General features: G+C 39.9%; 1 protein-coding gene and 1 long non-coding RNA gene across 2 annotated transcripts in view; one reads left to right on the plus strand and one right to left on the minus strand.

The window, feature by feature from the left end:
* Window positions 1-651, minus strand: part of LOC309633136 — a 76819-nt gene extending 76168 nt beyond the window's left edge. Inside the window, exons 1-2 of the long non-coding RNA XR_014247335.1 lie at window positions 575-651; window positions 101-248 (exon numbers count right to left, since the gene is read on the minus strand). This is a non-coding gene — a long non-coding RNA (uncharacterized lncRNA). The remainder of the gene's footprint in view (window positions 1-100; window positions 249-574) is intronic.
* A 78-nt stretch (window positions 652-729) lies between these two features.
* RUSC2 (RUN and SH3 domain containing 2) overlaps window positions 730-22706 on the plus strand; it is a 60333-nt gene continuing 38356 nt past the window's right edge. Inside the window, exon 1 of the mRNA XM_082401361.1 lies at window positions 730-1008. The gene's annotated coding sequence lies outside the window, so the exon portion shown is untranslated. The remainder of the gene's footprint in view (window positions 1009-22706) is intronic.

Raw genomic sequence — 22706 nt, forward strand, 5'->3', positions numbered from 1 at the left:
TACTAATCCTTGGGGGTTAGGATTTCAACATATGAATTTTGGAGGGACATGATCATAGCAATTACTAAGAAGAAACATCAGGAGTAAGGGGGATTCTTACCAACTCTTACCAAGGGGGATTGTAGACCAACTCAACAGAATTCTTGCTGAAGGCAGGCCAAGGTGATAAAATACCAAGGATGGTCAGATACCAAGGGCGGAGAACTTCCAATAAACTGATTTAGTGAGATCCTTGCTCAAACTGGATTCTACAAGGACAAAGAGGAAAGCCCAAAGTCAACCTAAGTCCAGGGCAGACCCAGAAAAGCCTGACTAAATTTTTAGCCAAAGGAGACAGTCTTTGTCCGTTCTAGGTTTTACCAGGTTTTTTAACCTTGGCTACGCATGGGGTGCTTTTAAAAATATCAAGGCTGGGGACCATCCCACCCCTACTCCACCCTACCCGTGCTTCCAGTTCAACTGGTCTCGGCTGAGGTCAGGCTTTAGTTTTGTTTTTCTATTTTTCCCAAGAGGTTCTACTGCGGTGTCAGGCAGAGAATCGCGGCATTAGGCTAAGGTGGGTGCGCAAATGTACCTGCCTTCCACAGGCCAATTAGGCTGCGGGCGAGGGCTCTCTGGGTTCCAGTACACCCCAGCCCGCTTAGCCCGGCACCACGCCGAAGGGGCGGGGCGCCGCCGCAGAAGGCGGGGCCACGGCTGAAGCCTCGCCGCTCGCTCCCCTCGCGGGAAAGCACTGCGCGTGACTCGCTGCGCGCATCGCAGCAGGAGCGGGGAGGTGGGCGAGCACCCGCTGGCCCCCAGGGGACCGAACTACTGGCCGTCCTGAGGGGCGGCATGAAGGCAATTCAGATCGGACCATCGGCGCCACAGCTGCAGGGGGGACCGGACGTTACCAAGCTGTCTGAGAGAAGGGGGGCGCCTGCTGGTCCAGGCTGCAACACGACCCCTGCAGGGCGCGAGACTACGCCGCCGCCTACGCCGTCGGACTAAGCTGAGGCGAGAAACCAGGTAGGACGCCTCTTCGGGATCGGAAGAGGTCCCGGAGACACACTGCTCTCGCGTTCCAAATGATCCCTTAGGAGAAAAGCCCTCAGTTTGCCCACCTATCCAGCCCTTAGCGCCCCTTCCCTTCCGCCCTTCCCCCTTGTCCCCGCAACCTCACTCTCCGGTCTTCCTCGACCTTCTGGACCGACCTTGTCTTCAGTCCTGTCCTGACCCTTCAGCTCTGCCATCCACCGAACCCTCAGACACCCAGGACCAACCATCGTTTTGGGCGTCACCCCAGATCCACCCCAACCGTCTCCTCAAAGTGTCCCTTCGGAGACACCCCCTCACCTGACTCGCGCCCAGCAGTCATCGTTGTACCCACATCTCCAGTGACGGCTCTGGGGTAGCGCGGCCGCTCAGCACCCAGCCCGGATACTGCGGCGGGGTCCTCCGCACAACCGGGTCCTTTGCGCCCTCCGCCCCTTTGGCCCCTGCTTCCCAACTTGGTGTCTGCCTGAGCCGGGCTGGGATCGCTCTCACATCCAGTTTTACCTTGGGAAAACCTTTGGCCTGGCAGTTTGCCAGTCCCCTGCTACCGCTCTTACCTGCTGCGAAGGGCACCGTGATCCCGTTGCCCAGGGCTGGCTTGGGATTACCAGGCTGGCCCCGAGGACACCAGGGGACTGCCCTGGAGGCAAGGACCATACATTATTCATTTGTATCTCCAGCGCCCAGCACAGTGCTTGGCACATGGTAGCACTCAGTAAATATTTAATGGGTGGGTGAATGAATGAGACCAATGCAGAGGCTGTGAGGCAGAGTGCTTTAGTGGGAAAAATGTCACTAGTTACATGAAGTGGGAAAAAAGGAAGGGCATCTAGGGAATTACTTGTGGTGCTTATGTTGGGAGCATAGAACTGAACATATTCAGTCTCTCCATTCATGCATCTAATGTCATTTACATAGAAGCTTCTATTTATCAGCTGATTTCCCTTTATGTTCTGTTTACAAAAAAAAAAAAAAAGTCAGGGCCAAGGCTGCAGAAATTTTTATTGGTCAGTGTGCCTCAGAGGCTGCCCAGATAATCTTGAAAGAGCTTTACCCAGGTGACGCCCCTCCTCTTGCCCTAGCGACTAACTTCTCCCTCTAGAGAAGAACTGTGGAGGCTATCCACAGTCTTTAAACCTTACTCAGTGTAGCTGGTCAGCTAGTGCTTCAGGACAGGTTGGAGGAATGACCTCAGTTATTTTACCCTTTTAGCTCCTGGATACCTCCCCTCCCCTTTCCTCCACTGGAGGGGTAGACATCCCAGGCTGGCCTAGTGTGAGAAATATCAAAGATTCCTAAATACTACTGAAGTATGATCAGGCCATATGGGCCATTTATATCTCAGTAGACCAGAATCAGGCAGGGGTTACCGCTATGTGAACAGTGTCAGTAATAAGCAAGAACACAGGCCTTTTAAAGATGGGATTCTCAAAGAACAGAAAGCCTGAAACCTGTTTTTGTTGATTCCTAAGAGGATGACCTGAACAGATTCAGTTTCCTGAAGCTAAGACAGGGTTCGGCGACCTCAGTTTTGGCCCCGGTTCCGTGGGGAAGTAGATGATATTGCTGAGTGATGAAACAATGGCTGGCAAGCTGTGGGAGTTTATAAGCTAAGAAGTAGTTGCCTGACTAATAGTGGCATTATTGTCACTGGGGCTCAGCGTATTAGCAGGTAAAACAGTGACTGGAGTTTCTTAGCAGGCTCCATGGAAATTAAGCAGTGATACAGTTTAGGGGAGTGGGGAGATCCCACCACTGTCTCTGGTGTTCTGCTACCCGTGTCCCTCCTACTGTATGGCTATAGCACACTCACCATCATTGTTTCTTTTCTGCTTTGAGCCAGGTCAAAATCTGATTTCCTCTGATTTTTATGTTAAGGGTCTAAGGTTCCTTTTTGTTAAATGTTTAAGGTTCCTTTTTGAGGCAAGGCCTGCCTAACTGGAAGCTGGGTATTTTCTCACCCATTTCTAGCTTTGATTTATCCTTCTTTACTTTTTCTTTCTCCCATTCTCTGACTTATCTTTGTAACTTTACAAAGTAAGTCTTGGATCATGGATACTGAAAGCAGGAAAGAGCTCCTGAGCTGAATTAAGCAGGAGCATGGTATCTGGAGACCAGTACTTTTTTTTTTTTGTTAACCAATATGTTTTTAATGGGCTTTTCTACTTTTCCCTGTCTAGGATCCCTGTTAAGACCTCAGTAGCCCCAAAACACTCTGGATTGTTTGATTTATTTTTTTTTTCACTTCCAATGCTTCAGAGTGTTGCCAGATAAAATACAGGATGCCAAGTTAAATTCGAATTTCAGATAAACAGCAGGGTGTCCTGTATTTTTATTTGCTAAATCTGGCAACCCTGGTTCATGGGAAGGCTTATGTGTTCTATTTTTCTCTCTGCAACTTCAGGACAATAACTCATCCTTTTCTTCTGTTGCTGATACACAATGACTGAGCACCCTATTAAAAGTCACTTGACTGAGATGGCTCACTGACTGCATGTTAGAGTAAGGGCAGGCTCTGTAGAGATAGTCCAGTTGATCAGTGTTGAGGTTACCCAGAAAACACCCATCAAACATTGACATATGATATTGTAATTCCTGTCAAATGAGTCTGTCTTGCAAAATGAGCATATTATTTTGAGTGGCCAGATATAAACATTGCTCTGGATTGACTTCAAGGGATGAGGGTGGGGTGTGGAGTGCATTCTAACGAAAAGCTAACAACTCACAGTAGAACCTCTCTTGTACCACGTTTACTGTTTTTTTTTAAGTTGTGGTAAATATATATAATATAAAATTTACCATTTTTACCATTCTTAAATATACAGTTCAGTGTCATTCAGTACATTCACATTGTTGCCCAGCCATCACCACCATCCATCTCCAGAATTTTTTCATCTTCTCAAACTGAAACTGCATAATCATTAAACAATTAACTCTTCATTTCCTCTTCCCCCAGCGCCTGGCAACCACCATTCTACTTTCTTTCTCCATGAATTTAACTACTCTAGGTACTTCATATAAGTCAAATCATACAATATTTGTCTCTTTGTGACTGGTTTATTTCACTTAACATAATGTCTTCAAGGTTCATCCATGTGATAGCTTGCATCTGAATTTCCTTCCCTTTTAAGACTGAATAAAATTCATTGTATGTATATATCACATTATTTTTATCCACATTCATCGATGGACACTTGGGTTGTTTCCACCTTTTGGCTATTGTGAATAAAACTGCTATGAACATTGGTGTACAAATATGAGTCCCTGTTTTCAATTCCTTTGGATATATACCCAGAAATGGAATTGCTGAATCATATGGTAATTCTGTGTTTAATTTTTTGAGGAACTGCCGTACCGTTTTCCACAGTGGCTGTACTGTTTTACATTTCCACCAACAATGTAAAGCATTCCAGTTTTTCCATAAACTTGCCAACACTTATTTTCTGTTTTGTTTTTAAAATAATAGTCATCCTAATGGGCGTGAAATGGTATCTTGTGGTTTTGATTTGCATTTCTCTAATGGCTAGTGATGTTTAGTATCTTTTCATGTGCTTATTGGCTGTTTTTATATCTTTGGAGAAAAGTCTATTGAAATCCTTTGCCCATTTTTTAATTGGGTTATATGTCTTTCTATTGTTGAATTGTAAGAGTATTTTATATATTCAGGATAGAAGTCCCTTATCAGATATTATGATTTGAAAATATATTCTCCCATTCCATGGGTTGCCTTTTCTCTCTGTTGATAGTATCCTTTGATGCACAAAAGGTTTTAAATTTTGATGACATCCAGTTTACCTATTTTTTTCTTTTGTTGCCTGTGCTTTTGGTGTCACAGCCAAGAAATCATTGCCGAATTCAGTGTCATGAAACTTTTCCCCTGTGTTTTCTTCTAAGTGTTTTTAAATAGGTTTATCTTTTATGGTTAGGTTTTGATCTATTTTGAGTTAATTTTTGTATGATATGTAAGATAAGGGCCCAATCTAATTCTTTCGCATGTGGATATCCAGTTTTCCTAACACCATTTGTTGAAGACTGTCCTTTCCCCTTTGAATAGTGTTGGCATTCTTGTCGAGTATCATTTGACCAGATATGTCAGGTTTATTTCTAGGCTCTCTGTTCTCTTTCATTGGTCTGTGTGTCTGTCTTTATGCCAGTACCACACTTTTTTTTTTTAATTTATCTTTTATTGAAGTATAGTTGAATTACAATGTTGTGTTAATTACTGCTGTACAGCAAAGTGACTCATTTATACATATACATACATTCTTCTTGATACTCTTTTTCATTATGGTTTATCACAGGATATTGAATATAGTTCCCTGTGCTATACAGTAGGACCTTGTTGTTTATCCATTCTGTATATACCAGTTTGCATCTGCTAACCCCAAACTCCCAGTCCATCCCTCTCCCACCCCCTCCCCCTTGGCAACCACCAGTCTATGCTCTATGCCCCTGATTCTGTTTCTGTTTCGTAGATAGTTTCATTTGTGTCATATTTTAGATTCCACATAGAAGTGATATCATATGGTATTTGTCTTTCTCTTTCTGACTTACTTCATTTAGTATGATAATCTCTAGTTGCATCCATATGGCTGCAAATGGCATTATTTCATTCTTTTTTATGGCTGAGTAGTATTCCGTTGTATATATGTACCACATCTTCTTTATCCATTCATCTATTGGTGGGCATTTAGGTTGTTTCCATGTCTTGGCTATTGTGAATAGTGCTGCTATGAACATAGGGGTGCATGTATCTTTTTGAATTATAGTTTTGTCCAGATGTATGCCCAGTAGTGGGATTGCTGGATCATATGGTAATTCTATTTTTAGTTTTCTGAGGAGCCTCCATACCGTTTTCCACAGTGGCTGCACCAACTTGCATTCCCATTAACAGTGTAGGAGGATTCCCTTTTCTCCACACCCTCTCCAGCATTTGTTATTTGTAGGCTTTTTAATGATGGCCATTCTGACCAGCATGAGGCAGTACCATACTCTTTTGATGACTGTAAGCTGTGTAGTAAAGAAGTATGAGTCCTACAACTGTGTTCTGCTTTTTCAAGACTTTTTTTGATTATTCAGGATCCTTTGCGATTTCGTACAAATTTTAGGATGGATTTTTCTATTTCTGCAAAAAATATCATTAGGATTTTGAAAGGGATTGCATTAAATCTGTGGATTGCTTTGGGTGGTTGACATCCTTTTATTGTTATGGAAAGAACTACCCTCTTAACAAATTTTTAAGTTTACAATATATTATTGACTGTAGGTGCATTGTTTTACAGCAGATCTTTAGAGCTTATTCATCTTGCTTGACTGAACTTTATACCCGTTGAACAATAACTCCTCATTTCCCTCTCCCCCAGTCAACCATCATTCAACTCTTTGATTCATGAATTAAACTATTTTAGATTCCTCAGACAAGTGGAATCAGGCAGTATTTGTCATTCTGTGATTAGCCTATTTCACTTAGCATAATGTCCATCCATGTTGTCGAATATTGCAGGTATTGACATCTTAACAATATTAAGTCTTACCATCCATGAACACAGGATATCTTTCCATTTATTTGTATCTTCTTTAATTTCTTCCAGTAACATTTTATAGTTTTCAGTGGTTAAGTTTATTCCCACATATTTTATTCTTTTTGATGTGTTGTAAATGGAATTATTTTCTTAATTTCCTTTTCAGATTGTTCATTATTATTGTCTAGAAACACAACTGATTTTTATATGTTTTATATGTTGACTTCATGTCCTGCAACTTTGCTGTATTCATTTATTAATTCTAACGGGGGGGTGGATCTTTAGGGTTTTCTACATATAAGATCATGTCATCTGCCAACAGGGGTGCAGATGCCTTTTATTTCTTTTTCTTGCCTAATTGCTCTGGCTAGGACTTCCAATACTATGTTGAATAGAAGTGGCAAAAGTGAACCATATTTACTCTTAACACACAGTCTTAGGGGTTTGATGATTGGTTTGGTTTGATGATTGAGGATGTAAGTCCATAATAGATGCTGAGAACAAAACTATATTTTAGCATAGTATATTAGTGTTAACAGTGAGTCATCAAGAAAAAGTTAAGTTATAGCCTATACACTGTGATTAAAACAAAAGTGTGTAAGTGAAAGTGTACATTTTAAAAGAGTTTTATCAAAATACCTAAAGTTAAAAAAAAATTAATTTTGATACTTAAAGAAGAAAACTTCTGTTCTCTGGAATTTTTGGTTTAATAAGATAGTCTTTTATCTTCTCCAGGAAATGAGACAGTGAGCTCTGAAATGTCTGCTGTGTTTTTGGCTTCTTGTGTGGTCCTGTGGTCAAGGACAACAAATTGATAACTGGGTGGAGAGGGAAAAAAAGGGCCAGCCAACTTCTGGCTAGATTTAGTTATTTTAGGATCCGAAGTTTATACTTAAGTTTATCTTAGGATCCTAAAATCTATATTTAACTTGTTTACCTGTTTTTATACTTTTGTGCTTCCTTTCTTTTCTTGTATAATTATTTTAAGAAAGAAAATACAGCCTTATATTTAGTGTACTTAGGGAAAAATGGAAAATTATTTTTTATCCATGTTCAGGTAAAGGAAAAAAAAGGAGATCGGCATATTCCTAAAGTCAGTATAGATAAGATTCAGATGACCCCAAGGAAAAAAGCAAAAACTCAAGATGGGAGAGTTGGGGACCTACTGCTGATCCCATTCATCCGAGAGTTGTTTCTCTTACAAAATGTTATTTTCTTATTATCTGAAGGATGTTGTAGTCTGTTTATTTAAAGATACAGCCAAACTTTGTTGTCAGACCAATCTATTCCCTGTACGTTCTAGATAGCTAGAGTTTTTCTGTAAGGCTAATCATTTTCTTTTATTTTTTTATTTTTTATTTTTGATAGTATCTTTTTTTTAATTTAATTTTTTATTTTTGGTTGTGTTGGGTCTTCATTGCTGCATGCAGGCTTTCTCTAGTTGCGGTAAGCGGGGGCTGCTCTTCATTGTGGTGGCTTCTCTTTTTGCTGAGCATGGGCTCTAGGTGCACGGGCTTCAGTAGTTGCAGCACGTGGGCTCAGTAGTTGCGGCTCATGGGCTTTAGAGCTCAGGCTCAGTAGTTGTGGCACATGGGCTTCGTTGCTCTGCGGCATGTGGGATCTTCCCAGACCGAGGATTGAACCCGTGTCCCCTGCATTGGCAGGCGGATTCTCAACCACTGCGCCACCAGGGAAGTCCCTACATTTCCTTTTAAATATCCTCCAAATCATAGTGATTTAAAGATTTCTGTCTTGCTTATATATTACTGTATAACAAACACCCCAAAGCTTAGTGGCTTAAAACAATGACTGATTATGTCTCACAGTTTTGTGTGTTGGCTAGGTGGTTTTTGCAGTTCCAAGAGATGGGTTCTGGAAATGTTTTAAATAGGAGCATTACTGGAGTGAATTGTCTCCCAAGGTGACTACTTTGAAGGACTTCTGTTACTTGGTGTTACAGAGCTATTCTACTTCTCGAAAATATTATTCTCTTTACTTTATACTTACAGCTATAGTTAACGTCTTAGATAGGGCAGTGTCTATTTCAGTTTATAAGCTGATTTATACAATATGCTTTGCCTCACATCCAACACAGCAACTTGCAACATTATTATTCATCCCTAATGATAGTGGTTGGAGAAAGGAGGCCTGGAAGCAGGACCACCTGCCCATTAAGCATTTGTGAGTCCTTTTTGACAGCCAGGTTGTGGTGATAGATAGTTAACAAGGAGCATTGATCTCATGGGGGGAAAAGACAGTTATGGCTTTTTACTGGATTGTGAGAATATGTAGTAGAGAATGGAAAATTTCAAAATGTTTTTTAGAGGGGAGCTCTTTTTTTGTTTTGAGGGGAGCTCTTTGTTCAAGTATATTCCAGAGGAAAGTGGACACAAAAAGGTAAAAGCTGAGCTGTTTTGGTTAAAGGCAAGGGGTTCGGAGAAGTAGAGTCTAACCTTTTCATCTCTCTCTCCCTCCTTTCCTCTCCATCCCCTTCGCTTACCTTTCATTGTCAGTGAGGGGGCTCTGTAAAGCACACTTTAAGCCAGTCACCAAAGATGATACATGACTACTGAATTTTCTTTGTTTTTTTTAAATTTAATTAATTTTTTAAAATTAATTTATTTTGGCTGTGCCAGGTCTCATGTGGACTCTTAGTTGCAGCATGCGGACTTCTTTTTTTTTTTTTTTTCACACACACACACTGTATTTTATTTTTACAAGAGATAAATAGACTGACACCAAGCATTGTACATGGATGACCACAACAAAAGCAACAATGATTGCAATTACCAAACATGAAACACACTCATACTATGTCATAATATTGACATTCAGTCCAGTAATCCTCCACTGTAACAGCTCCTTTACTTTGCAGTGAAAATTGATTTGTATATTCTTTGCCTCTGAGTCCTTGTTGGATTTTTTTTTTTTTTTAATTCAGACAGAAAGTCACAAAAATTATACTCATCCTCATCAGTTCACTCAGTCCCATGTAATTAAATTTTTTTTTCATCTTGATCTTTTGTTAGCACTTTTATGAGTTCATCAGTTTTTCATTAGAGTTCTGAAAATGCTTATTCATTCAGTTCAGCAGTACAGTCAGTTACCAGAAACCTGTACTTGTCAGAGTCTTTTCCATGAATTTCTTAAAGATGAAACCCTTTTATAGGAACATATTTGCAAAAGCATCAGAGTACACCCAGAACTGTCTGTAAATGACAAAAGACTTAAAAATGACCACAGTTAAAAATTTGATGAAAGTTCATAATAATGCAGTTGACAAGAAAATTAGTTATTTCTGAGATATACATTTTAAGGTAATAACTAGGATTATGACTTATAACATTATACCAGAACATATAAGATTTTTAGAAATTTCATGTAATGTCTGAAACATTTATATTAACATATTTCCATACAAATAACCCAATGAAAGTTTAGTATTAGTTGTTTTGTTTGTTTGTTTTTTTATACTGCAGGTTCTTATTAGGCATCAGTTTTATACACATCAGTGTATACATGTCAATCCCAATCGCCCAATTCAGCACAACACCATACCCACCCCATCGCAGTTTTCCCCCCTTGGTGTCCATATGTCCGTTCTCTACATCTGTGTCTCAACCTCTGCCCTGCAAACTGGCTCATCTGTACCATTTTTCTAGGTTCCACATACATGCGTTAATATACGATATTTGTTTTTCTCTTTCTGACTTACTTCACTCTGTATGACAGTCTCTAGATCCATCCACGTCTCAACAAATGACTCAATTTTGTTCCTTTTTATGGCTGAGTAATATTCCATTGTATATATGTACCACATCTTCTTTATCCATTCGTCTGTTGATGGGCATTTAGGTTGCTTCCATGACCTGGCTATTGTAAATAGTGCTGCAATGAACATTCGGGTAGCACGCGGACTTCTTAGTTATGGTAGGCACATGGGATCTAGTTCCCCGACCAGGGATCAAACCCGGACCCCCTGCATTGGGAGAGTGGAGTCTTACCCACTGGACCACCAGGGAAGCATGACTACTGAATTTTGCCTACTGAGTCATGACTCCAAAGTGGAAAGAGGTTGAAAGAAATGGTTGGGTTTGAGATCCCGTCATCTTCAACTGACCACCCACCAGTAACCAATCATGGCTTGAGAGAAATATAACCAAAATATTTACTGCATACATACAGTTCCCAAATTCCTATGTGAAACCCTTAGCCTTAATTTAGTGAGCTGCATAGAACCAGGAATTAATTATATATAGATTCCTTTTGCCCTTTAATCCTAAGCCCTGTCAACCTTTTTTAGTCCAAAGCCAAGAAAATTTTTTCTAGCCATACTTTCTAGTTCATAATAAGAAAAAAAAAGGTTTGTTTTTAGAATATTATATAATAATGTATATGCTTTAAAAAATATACATTGAACATTAGGTGGGCTGTGCACCTCTTTCCCTTTGCATACTGTTAGCCTCTTTGCTTAATTTCCTCTAGACAAGTGCTTCTTAAACCTGAGGCTGCAGAAAAATCACCTGGCTCACCCCTGAAATTCTGATTCAGTAAGTCTGGCACTGGTCCCAAACACTTACCAGTCTAATAAATTCCCAGGAGAAGCTGATTCTACTGGTCCATAGACCACACTTTGAGTAGAACTACTCTTAGACCCAAACTATAATCTCAGCCTCTTCATCAATGGTTCTCAGATTTAATCAACATAAAGGTTTTTGTTTGTTTGGTTTTTGGTTTTTTTGGTTTTGTTTTTGAAAAAAAAGAAAAGAAAAATAAAAAGCCCTAGTGCATAAGACCCAAGAATCAAAGGCCAAATAGTGCCACTAAGAGTGTGATTTGCAGCGTATCATTTCTGCACTGGGTTTTCTTCCTTTAGAGATTACGTTTATAAATCTATCACTCATTCAAGATTAAGAGATTGTGGAGAATTGTCCTAAGGAAATGGTATTAGCTGCTCAGATTTTAACCTAGAAAATGTTTAAACTTAACTGTCTTTTTATGGGGAAAGATGAAATGAAGGATACTATAATATTTTTCCTTTGAAACAAATAAATCATGTCTATTTTGTTTAAAAATATTTTCTGAGAAAGTGGTTTGTCTCTTTCTCTAATTATAGGTGAAATATAGTCTCACTGTTGAGAATCTAGAAAAATACAGACAAGTATAAAATGAAGACACATCATTGAACAGTTTTTGGAAGTCAAATTTTGAATAGTTAGGTAACAAATCCATTGTTTGACTGTGCCATAATTTACTTAATCCAAATGTTAGACATTTGAGGTTTTTAAAAATAGCTTTCTCTTTTCTAAAAAATGTTCAGATTAATAACTTTATGAAAAAAATCTCTGATAGTTTCCTTAGTATGGAATTCTAGAGGTGGAGTTAGAGGATTTGAACGTTTTTAAGACTGGAGATATATATATATATTTTTTTACCCCCAACCTCAATATGAAGGTTGTACCTTCATAAATATGCTTATGTTGGCAAAGTGTGAAAATGCCTATTTTACTTTCCTTCCCTTAACTATTATTATTTTGTTTGATAATTGATAAACAAAAGATAGTATTTTAATAGTATTTTAAATCTTACTGTTTGCTCATATCTTGCCCATTTTCCTATTATTTCAAGTGACTAAGGCAGTCACAAAAGGACGAATACTGCATTATTCCACTTACACGAGGAATCTAAAGTAGTCAAAATCAGAGATGTAGGAAGTAGAATGGTGGTGGCCAGGAGCTGGAGGAGAGGGAAATGGGGAGATGCTGTTCAACCTGTATAAAGTTTGAATTATGCAAGATGCATAAGTTCTGGAGATCTGCTGTACATTATGCTTATAGTTAGCAATAATGCACTCTATACTTAAAAATTTGTTAAGAGAATAGATCTCGTGCTTTATGTTCTTACCACAATTTTAGAAAAAGATCTTAGGTTTTAGCAATCAATTCACATAAATTCTTTACATATAAGGATATTGGCATTTTTGTTATATTTGTGTCAAATATTTGTCTTTTAATTTTGTTTATGACTTTTGACATCTAGAATTTTACAGTTTCTATATGGTCATATCGTTAGTTTTCTGTTGTGGCTTCGGTACACCTTCTTTCAATAAATATTCTGGGAATCTATGTCCTGAGTCTGAGGCTATTGGGTACAGATTTCTGTGACAAACTGTCTCTCTCTTTTTTTTTCTTCCAATTTTATTGAGATATAATTGACATATAATATTGTGTAAGTTTAAGATGTACAGTGTGTTGATTTGATACACTCATATATTGGAAAATGATTACCACAATAGGGTAGTTAAATCTCCATAGCTTTACATAATTACCATTTCTTTTTTGTGGTGAGAACATTTAAGATCTACTCTCTTAGCAACTTTCAAATATATAATACAGTATTGTTAGCTGTAATCACCATGCTACACATTAGATCCCCAGAATTTATTCATTTTATAATTGGAAATATTTACCCTTTGACCAACATTTCCCCCACCCCCCCAGTGCCCGGCAACCATTCTACTCTTTGTTTCTATGAATTTGACCTTTTAAGATTCTACATATAAGTGATATCATACAGTATTTGTCTTTCTCTTTCTGACTTATTTAACTTAGCGTAATGCCCTCAAGGTCCATCCATATTGTCACAAATGGTAAGATTTCTTTCTTTCTCATGGCTGAATAATATAAAGAACTCTATACATATGGTTCTCTCTGATTGAAATCCTTCCCCTGACCTGCATGCATATTTCTACTCCTCCTTTAAGAATCTACTCATATGACTCCTTTCTGAAACCTTTCCTGATGACCCCCTGCAAATTTGGGTATAATTTCCACTGTGCTATCATTGGCCTTGTCTGGGGCTCCATTACAGCGGTTAACGCATTATTTACATAGCTGTAAACTCTGTGAGGGCAGGACTAGTCTTTGAATCCAGGGTCTCTGAAAGATCCAGAGAGAGAGCTTGATCTCTTCCATTTTTTAAGTTCTTCATGTATTAAAAATGATTGAAATCCAAAGCAGAATTCTAATAATTTTGGTATATTTAAAATATTTACCTTAACAAATTCATTTTGTAATATGAAAATGACTGTATTTAGGACAAACCACATGATCATCTCAGTAGATGCAGAAAAAAAATTTTGACAAGTCCATGATAAAAACACTCAACAAACTAGAAGTAGAACTTCCTCAGCCTGGTAAAGGGCATCTATAAAAAAACCCGTAGCTAACATTATACTTAATGGTGAAAGACAACTAAAAGCTTTCCCTCTAAGATCAAGAATAAGAGAAAGTTGGTCATTCTCAACGCTTCTATTCACCATTGTACTAGAAGTTCTAGCCAGAGCAAATAGACAAGAAAAAGAAAAGATACTCAGATTGGAAAGGAAGTAGAACTATTTGCAGATAACATGATCTTGTATATAGAAAATGCTAAGGTAGCCACAAAAAAACTATTATAACTAATAAATGAGTTGAAGATTGTAGGATGCAAGATCAATGGATATAGGGTTTCTTTTAGGGGTGATAAAATATTCTGAAATTAGACTGTGGTGATAGTTGCCCAACTCTGTGAATACACTAAAAACCACTGACTTGTACACTTTAAAAAAGTGAATTTTATAGTATGTTAATTATATGTCAAAAGAGTTGTTTGTTTGTTTTTTAATGACTACATTTATAACTTCATGTGTAAATAAGGATAAAAGGCTAATTTGAAGCCCTTTGTGATTGTCAGTCTTGGGCCAAAGATTTTCCTGTCCTTTTTTCCCCAACTTGTGAAAGACTCTATTTTCTGCTCTATATTCCTGGCGTTACCAACCAGGGTTCTTGGCCTCCTTAATCAGTAGAAGTTGATCAGAGTCCAGACAAGAAATTCAGGCAAGGCTTTATTGGGGCCCCTGCTGCAGCAGTGGGCAGTGAGAACAAACAACAGGTTCCCTTGCTTGTTGGCTCCCTGAGGCGGGGGAGCTTGTTCCTTATATGGGGTGGGGGTAGGGGTGTGTCCAGGGGTCGGGCCAGAGGGGTGGCTTAGGTGTTTTGCCCACCCCTTAGGTGGTGGTGTGTGCAGGGGGTGTGCGCAGTACCCTGCTTTTGCTCCCCACCCCCTGCTTTTGCTCCAGGCTCTTCAAAAGTGGCAGTTGGGTTTTTTGGTCTCTTTGTATCTTTTGGGTCCAGAATTTACCCTAACTGCAGGCATGCAATTATTTTTAGTCCCAGGCAGTTTCTTTGTATTTTGTTGCTGGAGGAGAGGTGTGTCCAGGTGCAAGCACTGCAGCGCTGCAGCAAAGGGTGCCAGGTCCCAGCCTGTCTCCCTGGTGCCCAGCACAATGCCAGACAAATAGTATAAGTTCAATAAATATTTGTAGAATAAATGAATAAATTATGGCAGCTGAACTGACTTTAAGCCTAGTTCAGCAAATCAGCTGCATTTCTGAGGTTTTTTTCTCTATCACCAAGGATCCATGAATTTAGTGACACTCACAGAAATTATAGACTGGCCCCATGATGAGTTTGGTTTTAGCCCTATAGAGCAACTTTTAAAGAAGACAGAATGGTCAGTTATGACTGGTACACTAGATAAAGGCCTTTCCAAAAAAAGATCTATGAACTGAGCTGAACATGAACATAAGTAAGAGTTTTTAAAATTAAGATAAATATACAAAAACAATTAAAAAATTAAACAATAGTAACAAAATAAAAGAAATTTAATTCACCTGTAATCCTATCTGCCTATCCTTTCTGTTTACATGCATATATAATTTTGCAGGAATATAACTGTTAGCATTAAAATTATTTTGTATTCTACTTTCTTTTAATTAACCTTGTTTCATAAGCATTTATCCACGTTGCTGTTTAGGCTTTATGGTATATGACTTAGTGTATTCTATTCAGTTGTTGAAATATCCTCACTGGTAGTCCTTTAACCTCCTTAAAACTTCATTGATATTACAATCATTCTTTTAAAAATGTACTCACCTAGTAATGAACCTAACTCTGAATAATAACCCCTCACCTTTTCTTTGTCTGTACCTAAACAGCTAGAGAAAATTGTACAGTCCAGTAGAGTTAGTATCACTTTCATCATCACCAAACTTATGCTGGCCAGCAGTCTTACTATATTTCTGTTACAAGGTTATTCCTCTACTCTTTATAACAAATATTTTATACCTTCACTACCCTCCTCAACCTCTGACCCTCCCATCTTCCTTCCATATACTCTATGATGACCTTGACTCATATACCTCAAAGAAAAAGGAAGCCATCAAACATGAACTTTCTTACTTCCTACCACCCATCTGCAAATCTGTCTATAGCCATCCTCTCTTCACTAGTTGCAATGGAGGAGTATCTCACCTCTTAACAAAAGCTAATCTCTCCCGGGTGAACTGGATTGCATACCCTCTATTGTTTAGCTGTTTTGAGATGTTTTTATACATCAGAGAGTATTATACCTAAATGATATACTTTGTAAGCTACCCCAAACAAACCTATACTCTGAGTAAAAACACTCTGATTGCTATACAAATGGAACTTCAAGACAATTCCCTGATGCCACCCCACTTCCACGCACCTCTTTGATCTGTTTGCTGATCCTAAGTTCAACCTATATGGAAATCCTTTTTTTTAAATTTATTTTTATTTATTTATTATTTTTGGCTCATTTTGCTGAAGCATATTCCGTAGTAGCTTTCTAAGAAAGGATACATAGTAGGAATATTTTTGAAATGAATGTCTGAAAGTATATATATTTAAACTCTCAGAGTTGATAATTTGGCTGTGCATGAAACCTTAGGCTAGAAATCAATTCCTCTCAGAAATCTGAAAGTACTGCTCCACTGCTTACTAATTAGATTCCATCATTGTTAAGCCGAATGCCATTCTGATTTCTGATATTTGTATGTAAACTTTTTAAATTAATTAATTAATCAATTAATTTATTTTTGGCTGCGTTGGGTCTTCGTTGCTGCCCGTGGACTTTCTCTAGTTGCGGCTAGCGGGGGCTACTCTTCGTTGCGGTGCGCAGGCTTCTCATCTGGTGGCTTCTCTTGTTGTGGAGCACGGGCTCCAGAGCGCGCGGGCTTCAGTAGATGCGGTGCGTGGGCTCAGTAGTTGTGACTCATGGGCTCTAGAGCACAGGCTCAGCAGTTGTGGCTCAGGGGCATAGTTCCTCCCCGGCATGTGGGATCTTCACGGACCAGGGCTCGAACTCGTGTCCCCTGCATTGGCAGGCGTATTCTTAACCACTGCGCCACCAGGGAAGCCCTATATAGAAATTCTTGAGCCACTACTGCTTCTCAGGGATGTTGCTTCATCATTTAATTCCTCTCTTTCTAAACCTTCAACATCAATGGAGGCAAAGTTATAAAAAAATAAAAGAAAGAGTACAAGTGTATTTCCCAGACACAAGTCTGCAAATTGAAAGGGCCCACTGAGTGCCCAGCACAACAAATAAAAATAGCCTACCCCAGTGTACCTCATCATAAAAATCTAGAAAACTAGGGATATAGAGAAATTTTTAATCTGTCCTTTTTTTAAAAGTTTACATACAGGGACTTCCCAACAAGAAAGAAGAAATCATGGGATCTAGAACACAGGGCAACTAACAGAAGAGAGGCAAAGGAAATTCCTAGCATGATGAGAGAGAGAAGTCCAGCATGAAGTGGTCTTGTAAGCCAGAGAGGAGATTCAATTCAGAATGTATCAGAAAAGAAAGTTCCAGAAGGATTATGTTCCGGGGGGGGGGGGAAAGGAACTGTGTTTGACCATATGGAAAGTTAGCTTTAGATTGAGAGCGATTTTTACCATTCCGCTAGAGAATTTGTGAAGATTTAGGGACAAATATATAGAAAACTAAACAAAAGAGAGTCAAGTAATAAAGTTAAATTATAAATTATACAGTAATAATAAGGGTCCACAGACTACCAAGTCATAGCAAACACTGGATATTAATTAAATCAGAAATTGTGGGGACTTCCCTGGTGGTCCAGTGGTTAAGACTCTGTGTTCCCAATGCTGGGGGCCCAGGTTCGATCTCTGGTCAGGGAACTAGATCCCGCGTGCTGCAACAAAGATCAACTAAAAAAGATCCTGCATGCTCCAACTAAAACCCGGCGCAGCCAAATAAATAAATATTAAAATTAAAAAAAAAAAAGAAATTGTGAGGAAAGTGGTGGATGTAGGAAGTCAAGAGAATGTTTAAAATCAAGAAATAATTAAATATACATGTGATTTATAAACATGAACATAAATGCCAGATGAGACAGCTAAAAGATTTGAAAGTAGTGGTCTCTGGAGAAGGACACAGAGGTAGAAAGGGGTGGAGCTGGGGACTGCTATTTTCCATCATAAACTTTATACTACAATTTATCTTTGTAACCATGTGCATATACTAATTTGATAAAATCAATATTAATTTAAAAATCCCCTGACACCACATCACCCTCTGGGTATTGACTGTCTCATTTAACAGCCAACCTGCTCAATTTTCCATTCACTTTTGCACCCTCTGCTGTCTAGCTTCATTTCCACTAACCACGCCCCTGAAATTGTTTATGTCAAGATCACCAGTGAATTCCCAGTTGCCAAATAAAATGGATGCTTTCAGCTACGCTCGTTTTCTTTCGGTTTTTCTAAGACACCAACCACTTTCCTGTCTCAGGCCCTTTCACACATGTCATTTCCTCTGCCTGTAATGTTGTCCCCAACTTTTCACCTGTTTAAATTCCCTTCAACTCACCTTTCAAGGCTGAACAAACATCAGTTTCCCAGAGAGGCCTTCCCTGACCTCTTAATCAAGCCCTTAGTCAGTCTTAATCAGATCCTCTTAATACTCTGTACTTTATTTTCATGGCATTTGTCACACTTTGTAATTATATTTTTATTTATGTGATTGTTTGTCTGCCTTCCTCCACTAGATTGTAAACTTCATGAGGTTAGGGATAGTATCTATTTTGTTTACCACTTCCTGGCCGATAGGAATCTGCCCAAAGACTGAATTAATAATCCTCGAAAGAGGTGTTGAAGGAGGGCCTAGAATTAGAGCACTGATTGTAAGAATTAGAAGAGAGGATAGACTAGAGAGGCTTTTCTACGGCAGAAGCTATGGGACTTGGATAGGGTCTCCTGGGATACATGTCTGGAAATACTTAGACCCTTTAAGGAGAATCTTGTCAGCCCATGAGTTTATGTAGAGGACTCGCTTTCACTGTCTTCTGCTGACAGGTGAGCAATTCAGGTAGTCATGTACCTGAATTCGCTGTATTCACTGGGTGGGAAATTCTTGATTCACAGAAAATTTGCATATTTACTCTAACCTCCTTTCTATGTATTCCCTCGGGATTTTTTTGGGGGGTAATAAATTTATTTATTTATTTTTGGCTGTGTGGGGTCTTCGTCGCTGGGTGCAGGCTTTCTCTAGTTGCGGCGAGCGGGCGCTACTCTTCGTGGCGGTGCGCGGGTGGCTTCATTGCGGTGGCTTCTCTTGTTGCGGAGCAGGGGCTCTAGGTGCGCAGGCTCAGTAGTTGTCGCTCGTGGGCTCTAGAGCGCAGACTCAGTAGTTGTGGCACACAGGCTTCATTGCTCCGTGGCATGTGGGATCTTCCCGGACCAGGGCTCGAACCAGTGTCCCCTGCATTGGCAGGTGGATTCTTAACCAGTGCGCCACCAGTGAAGTCCCGCCCTCAGGATGTTTTCTGGGACAGAGCCACTTTACAACTTTAAGGAGGACAGAGAACAGAGCCATGAGGGTTAAAAAATTTGAGGTGGTGTGCCTGTTGAAAAGAAAAGCTCTGGGTATGACAGTGGCAAGATTCCCTGGTGTGAGTTGGTAAGTTGAACAATAGTGCAGCCTCAAAAAGGCAATAGGAGGGATTTAGGTTCAAAGAAAGAAGAGATTCCTGATTCATGTTCATTATAGTTGCCGTTTACTGAGCCCTCACTAAATACCAATCACTGTTCTAGATGTTTCTATATCTCTTAACTTCCACCAGCACCCTGTGAGAGGAGATATTATTAATCCCCATTGTACAGGTGAAGAAACCCAAGCTGAGGGGAATCAAATAACTTGCCCAGTGCTACAGAATTAGTCCTGAAGATCAGAGTTAAGGGGCTTCCCTGGTGGCGCAGTGGTTGAGAATCTGCCTGCCAATGCAGGGGACACGGGTTCGAGCCCTGGTCTGGGAGGATCCCACATGCCGCGGAACAACTGGGCCCGTGAGCCACAATTACTGAGCCTGCGCGTCTGGAGCCTGTGCTCCGGAACAAGAGAGGCTGCGATAGTAAGAGGCCCGCGCACCGCGATGAAGAGTGGCCCCCGCTTGCCACTAGAGAAAGCCCTCGCACAGAAACGAAGACCCAACACAGCCATAAATTAATTAATTAATTAATTAAAATTAAAAAAAAAAAAAAGAGCAGAGTTAATATACCAGATTTTTCTTAGCTCCCTTTGTTTTTTTTTTTTTGGCCGCGGCCAGGGATCAAACCCGTGTCCCCTGCACTGGAACCTTGAAGTCTTAACCACCGGACCGCCAGGGAAGTCCTTAGCTCCCTTTGTTGGCCAGAAAGAAATAAAAATGCATGGCCTGAAGCTGGAAAGAGCAAATCAGGGTTCAATTTCTTCATTGTAAATGGACAGTAATTTGTTAGTTGAAGTGAGCTCCTATGCCTTTAACAAAAGTGTGTGATGTAAATAGGGACTGAACTCCTGCAGAATGAATAGGCATAAAAATGGGGCTCAACTGAGAGCAAGTTATTGAGATTCTAGTGACTCCTTCAAGGGTCAGAGTTCTCAACCAAAACACAGGTAATTTGGGTTGTCAATTCAGTATAAATTTGTCCCTGATTTAATAAATATGCTAACTGACGTCCCTGGACAGAGATGGCTTTTTGGATTAGCTGTCTTTCCTTTGAATATAGCACATTCCAAAGCCTACTTTATAGTTTGTATGGTCATAGTTATTTAATTATTTGTTAGTCTCCCCAGGTGAACTATAAGCTCCATGAAGGCCAGCCCCAGGTCTGCTTTGTTCACATAGTGCAGTGCCTGGCACTTCATAGGTGCTCAGTTAATGTTTATTGACTGATTCATCTAGTCCTTGGGCAAGACTGGCATCTGAGGTTCTCAGGGCCACAGATTCTTCTATACGTCTGCCCAAAGCAGGGAAGGAAGCCCTCCCAGAGCCTTGTTGTGCTTCTAGGTTGGGCTATTAGATTCCCTAGGTCCTGCCTCCTTTGGGTGGGGCCCCAGAGGCTTGATGCCACTGGGGCTCTGGTTTTGGCAGTGGGGCTTGTCTTTGTTCTGAGATATTAACTGTAAATGGATCATGCTATTTCCTGTTCTCAGGAGAACTCAGTGGGGCCACAACTGAGGGACAGTGAGAACACAGAGTTACTGTGTACTCTGCTGGAACCTCCCCATTGCTACCCAGAGATGGCTCCAATATAGGTTAGCCAATCAGGGAATTCCAAACCCTTTTCCTGAACTCTAAACAGCTTGAGGAATCTCTCCAGCTGGAATTGGAAAAGCTCCTAGCCAGGAGAGCCGAGTCTTATGTAACTTTACAGACTGCCCTTTTTTAGGAAAAAACAAACTGTTCCTCAGCTAGTGCTGGATTTTTTGAGACACATCCTGCATTCTTTCCTAGATGCTCAGCAACCCCGTTGGAAGCAGCCAACAGGATAGAGTTGAAGACTGGTGAGGTTCAGCAGGGAGAGATAACGAAAGAGGGAGAGAGGATGTCTGTCATTCTGGCTGGAGCGTGCTATTCTGGTTCTCGTGCTGCAGCTCGCACTAGCAGTGAAGGGAGTGCAGTGTTGAGGTGCAGGGAGAGGAGCTGTACCGGGGGATATTTGCCCTGCACATTCCAGAAGCCAACCACTGTACCGCCTTTATCTTCTCAGCACCCCACACCCCAACAGGGAGGACTAGAGCTAAGTGCGTGTAAATATGTCCACAGCTGTAATGAACCAAATTCTGCTCTAGAAAAGGAAATTTTCCCAGTTTACTTTGGTGAAGATTCAGTTCCTCCTTAGTTCAATTCAGTGAACATTTTAAGCCATGTGCCAGGCTCTAGGCTAGGTTAAATGACTGCAGAGATGAACAAGACAGTCTCTATCCTTAACATGCAACCAAGGGGGAAAGAGAAAATGTATATAAACAATTATAATACACTTCCTTGCTTTATAGTCCTGTGTACTTTATGTAATTCTTTTACTCTTAACTCTCTTATAAAGGTAACCGTCAGGTTTATGTCCACCTGTGAACTTATGGGCTTGCTAATTTATGATTTAAAAAAATATAAGAAAATCTCCCCTTTTTAGATGTGACCAGTTATTTTACTAAATTATTCATGAAATGGGCAGGCACAACTCTCAAGAATATTCTTATATTGTTTGTATTTCCATAATTTTCTCAAGCTAATATGCGGCATTCTAGAACTTTGAACGTAACTTGAATCTTTCAAAATAACGAATAGCTTTCTCAATGAATTATGATTTGCCTTAGACATGCCTGTAGCTTTTGCTTCTTCCCTGAAATAAAGTATTAGGCAAACATCTAGCACAGCGGGCTATTATTATTATAAGTATTAGTCTTTATCTATAAGTCATTCATTTCCTTCTAGCCTGTGGTGTGTGGTGAGGTATAACTCCAGTGATTCCTGACCCTTTGCACATTGTTCTTAGGTTGCTTCTATAGTAATTTGATCACTGTTTACAAAGCCTTTACTATTTGTGATAGAGCCTAGATTTACAGCCTTAAGTCTTTGCTCAAAATAAGCTCACCCCACCCTCAGGCCTTGCATCCATGTTTACTATGTCCAAACTCATCTAACTGTTGATAGTTTGCTCGCTCTCCACAACCATACCACATATCGAAGTGGGCGAGATAGGGAAGAGAGAAAGACTTGAGACCTAAGTCAATTCAAGTGTGGGTTTGGAGCCTGGGAGCAGGAGAAAAGGGAAAAAAAAAGAAAGAAAGAAAAAAAAAGGCCTGGTAGAGGCATGGGATAGTATTATGAAGCAAAAATAGAAGGATAAAGGCTGTTTATGGCTTAGTCTGCACTCCAGAATGATAATGCAATAAGCTAAATTCCGCAGATGTTTCTGAAGCACTTTATATGAAGGGAATTAGCCAGTCTGTCAGCTCCAAATA

This window comes from Balaenoptera borealis (assembly GCF_965194805.1).
Source record: "Balaenoptera borealis genome assembly, chromosome: 8".
Classification (NCBI taxonomy): domain Eukaryota; kingdom Metazoa; phylum Chordata; class Mammalia; order Artiodactyla; family Balaenopteridae; genus Balaenoptera; species Balaenoptera borealis.